The sequence below is a fragment of the Palaemon carinicauda genome, chromosome 4 (assembly GCF_036898095.1).
Source record: "Palaemon carinicauda isolate YSFRI2023 chromosome 4, ASM3689809v2, whole genome shotgun sequence".
Classification (NCBI taxonomy): Eukaryota; Metazoa; Arthropoda; class Malacostraca; order Decapoda; family Palaemonidae; genus Palaemon; species Palaemon carinicauda.
In genome coordinates, this window is record NC_090728.1 from 169,367,944 (window position 1) to 169,372,943 (window position 5,000).

A 5,000-nucleotide genomic window follows, 5' to 3' on the forward strand; every position below is an offset into this window, starting at 1 on the left:
AACGCGTTCCGGCGTGTCCCGGGGACGTTCTTCTTTAAACATTATTAATGGGTTCTGATAATGAAGTAGGGTCGGTATTGATTCTAAATAGCGAAGCATATATTGGCTAATTGCTCTTCCATGAATTAAGCATGGCTAGATACATAGAAGCTTTTAGTTAACGTTTTAAATGGTTGTGGCCTTGCTTGTGAATGTGCCCTCTGAATATGTTTGTTCTGTTTGTGAACAGAAGTTTATTATTATTTTCATTATTATTATTATTATTAGCTAAGCTACATCCCTGGTTGGAAAAGCAAGACTCTATAAGCCCAATGGCTCCAACAGGGAAATATAGCCTAGTGATGATAGGAAAAAAGGAAATAAATAAACTGTAAGAGAAGTAATAAACATTTGATATAAAATATTTTTTTGTTTTTTCCATGTGGTTCATGAAAATTAAAGAACTGTGTATGTTTGATTATATATACTGATATGAGTATTGTATGACTTTTTAAGAGATATTCAAGATCCACTATGAAATGCATAACCACAAAGTCGCCTTTGCTGGATTTTCTAGTTTTCGATTTTCTGTTCGTCATGAATGAAGGTTATTGATCGAACTGTCGATGAACCTCAACACTCGGAGTTGCCATTTTCTGTTCTGCTGCTATTCCTAGTGATATTGTACTTTGTGAGAGAGAGAGAGAGAGAGAGAGAGAGAGAGAGAGAGAGAGAGAGAGAGAGAGAGAGAGAGAGGGGGGGTATCCATGAACCTCTCCATGCTTTCTTGTTGCCTATCATAAATCGAGAGAGAGAGAGAGAGAGAGGTATCCATGAACCTCTCCTTGCTTTCTTGTTGCCTATCATAAATAGAGAGAGAGAGAGAGAGAGAGAGAGAGAGAGAGAGAGAGAGAGAGAGAGAGAGAGAGAGAGAGAGAGAGATGGTATCCATAAACCTTTCTATGCATTCTTGTTGCCTATCATAAATCGATCTGGGATCGAACGCAAGTTTGTTAGATGTGAGTTGCAGCCCCTTTGTTGATGATTTTGCACAATTAAAGACATTTACTAGAGTTGTAGTTCTCGGGAAGCCAAATATGAATGATTTTGGAGATGAAGTAGATGGACACGTGCATACGTACAAACAAGTTCTGTAAAGCTTGTTAACATTGGCTCCGCTTTGTGTTTGCATGACTTTTATTTGTACTTGTAAGTTTAGGCTGGATATTTCTCTTGAATTTTGAATCTCTCTCTCTCTCTCTCTCTCTCTCTCTCTCTCTCTCTCTCTCTCTCTCTCTCTCTCTCTCTCTCCCTCTCTCTCCCTCCAAAAAAAATTGTATCCGTGCATACAGGCAATGTCAGGATATTTATATTTTTTTTTTTTTAGTTTTATTAAAGAGTATTTTGTGATTCTAATTTCGTGTCTTGCTTGAAGACTGGTATTTATTTATGATTAGCTGTGATAATGGTAAGTTTTGCCTTTTCAATTTTTTTAATTAATCAAAAGTGCTGTATGTTCTAGTGTATTATATTTCAATCAAATGTTTCATTAAAATGTTTGGCAAAGTTCTGAAAAATATATATGAATAAAAAGGGCGAATAGGAATGAAAATGAAGGACCTTGTTGGTGTTTTTGTTGATACTGTGTCTAATAAGTTATTTATTTTCTGAAATCTAATACTTTATAAACAGGCATGGTGAATTTTTATATAAAGCCTTTATAGAATCATATATTCTACAATAAATGGTATTTTTTTGTAGAATTCCTATACGAATTTGCTTTTTAACTCGGTTCATCCTTAATTCTTCGAAAGATTAGCTACGATGGTCTTCCTTTATCTGTCTTGGTATTAAGAACGTTCGCAAATTATCCACCGAATTAATCTGGGTAAATATTCTCACTTCCTTGGAGGAGATTTTCTCGTGAAAAGTGTGAACGAATCAGGAGACATGTTTTTCTCGTGGGGAGTTAGTATACGTAACATAATTAAGGTCAAATATGATTCCATTTTAATTCGTTTATGTTTTATGATTAGATTTAAATCAATTTGATTCTGCACTCCGTTCATCCCCTGCTCACTCCCTCGACAACAACGATTAGCGACCCTAATTGCTGACCTCACAGGTATTTATAGTCAGTCAGCAATGCAAGGGAAGGAGAGAACGTAAGGTACATTTGTCTTTGATACGATCTCTTGTAGGACAGTGTAAAGGGAAATGTCTAAGTCCGGCTGAGTTATTTGACCTCATCCAAACGAACAGCTAATCAGCCGACCCGAGGTTGTAAATACACCGTTAGTCCGGCATAATGCGGCTGAAATGTTGCCGGCTGGCAGTGTCGAAATGTGGAGACCGTATCCCTTAGACTTTTTCAATCCCGTCCTATTAATTTATCCGGGTCAATTGTCAAGTAATAATTTTTATTTTGGTTAACCCACTGGAATGTTTGAATTTGTTAGTATTTTTTTCAATCGACCATAAGGGAAATTCTAAGAAATGACTATTAGAATTGTATCTATTTTGCTTATATAACCAGAACAATGAATGTTCTCTATAAAGTTCCATAAGTAAAATATATTAATTTAGAAATATCTGTACTGTACTTCTTTTAACAATTGATGAAATCTGATTTATATGAAGAGCGATAACTTGAAAATTCAAAGGTTATCGGAAAATGGATTCAATTAACATATTTCTAGACACTACAATTCAGTAATTCAAACTGGTTCACGGAAGCTGACAGTCAGTAGCACGAAAGGCAGCACCCAACGCCACATGAATTCGGTATCATTATACATTCACGTCTCAGAAGTGATTTCATTAATCCTCAGACACCTCGCTTTTAAAATTGACAATAAAAACGCTCCAAATGTATAATTTATCACTGACAACGAAGTCTTGTAAATTGTTGCACGTCGAGTTTTGCGAGTGTCTGACCCAGCAGGTTTTTATTAATCCGAAAGATGAAGTGTTCTTTTTTCTTGTCTCCATGGATGCATTATTTGTCCTCTTTTTTTTTTTAATTATCATTATTGTTGGATGACATGTTAGCCTGCTAAAGCATCGTAATGGTAATGTTATATTAGTAATAATAATAATAAAAAAAAATAGGTTTTTGTTTAATAAGCGTTGAACGTGTTGACAAGACAAGTATAAGAGCTATATATTAAATTCTAGACATACCGTAATCTAACATATATGCCTTAGATGTGTACGTATAAACTTAGTATGAAAGACAAAACATAATTGCTGGACAGATTTTCTTAAAGTCGTAAAACTCTGATGTTCACAATTTGAATGAATGAATTGTAGTGTCTGGAATAACGTTAATTCACAGATGCTAGTCTATTAAGAGGGTGTTAGGAGCCATGAATGATTCGGTGTCAAAGATTGTATTGTTAGGATTATGATAAACATGTGTATTTACACACGCATATATTTATATGTGTATACAAATCTGTTTCTATGGGCACCCTTACATATATACAGTACTCTCTCTCTCTCTCTCTCCTCTCTCTCTCTCTCTCTCTCTCTCTCTCTCTCTCTCTCTCTCTCTCTCTATATATATATATATATATATATATATATATATATATATATATATATATATTAGGGAGAGAGAGAGAGAGAGTATATATATATATATATATATATATATATATATATATATATATATATATATATATATATATATATATATATTAGAGAGAGAGAGAGAGAGAGAGAGAGAGAGAGAGAGAGAGAGAGAGAGAGAGAGAGAGAGAGAGAATGTAGTACGATAGCCTGTATAATGTTGTGACGATATGTTGGCAAAGGTTACATAAAGTTTTAGGCAAAACATGGTAAAGATATACGATCTTAAAATGCATTGAAAATAGGCACTACAAACTCTTTAGGCCTAGTTACTAATATGTAACGGTGGGTATTTCGGTATTATCTTGACTCATTGGTGCATGTGACCTAACTTTTGCCCTAGGGTTGCCCATCTGCTTCAGAGCTTCTGGTTTGGCCAGCATTTGTTCCTTAGGTGAAGGATTCGTACTCTAATTGGTAGGCAGCTGTTTGTGTGATTTATGAGAGATATAGAAAGATAGGTAAAAGTTAGTTTTTATTTTATGATTTTGGATGATGTGGATATCGTAGTTGTATGTTTGCTGATAAAATGGACGAGAGAAAGTATTATCTTGCTTAATTTGTCCATACAGCTTATGGGAAAGCACATATACACACATGATATATATATATATATATATATATATATATATATATATATATATATATATATATATATATATATATATATATATATATATATATATATATATATATATATATATATATATATATATATAATGTGTGTGTAAATAATTGTGCGTGTCAACTCCGTTATTTTAAGTGGGTTACGCTACACTAAGCATTTGTTGTAATCTAATTCAAAATCTATACCTTTAGAAAAAATAGTTAAAACAACGAATAGAATTTTGTCAAAAACCTAGTTTGATGAAAGATTATTTTTCTAAAATGACTTAATATCTTGAAATAGGACTTTTGTTCCGAGTAAGCGTTCGATTTCAAGGCTTAATTGTGAAACACAGGTTCCATATTTAAAGAGTCCTTTAGTTATCAGCAGTATATATAGTAAAAGGCCACAGTTGGTACTAGACCAAACAACGTGAACTCACTCTGACCTTCCAAGAAATCTAGGTTAGTATTGCAGCTTGTCTCACATCTTTTGTTTGTTAAGAAACAGCTAAAGTACAATCCTTTGTTGAACATAAGAATTGGAGGAAATATTTCTAAACGGATCGATTATTAGGAAAGCCTAAAGGATTATAGCACAGCTGGGATGCTTAATCCTCCAAACGATCTTGGCTTCTGGTTTATATTATTTTTACAAGAAGACGCTGGCGGAAAGCGCGTTGGCGGAGGCTTTTGTTTTGAAGTTGACTTATTTTAACGTTGCATTCCACCCTTTCCCGCCAGGCCACCACCAGGAGTGAGCCCACCGGCATATTCTGCGT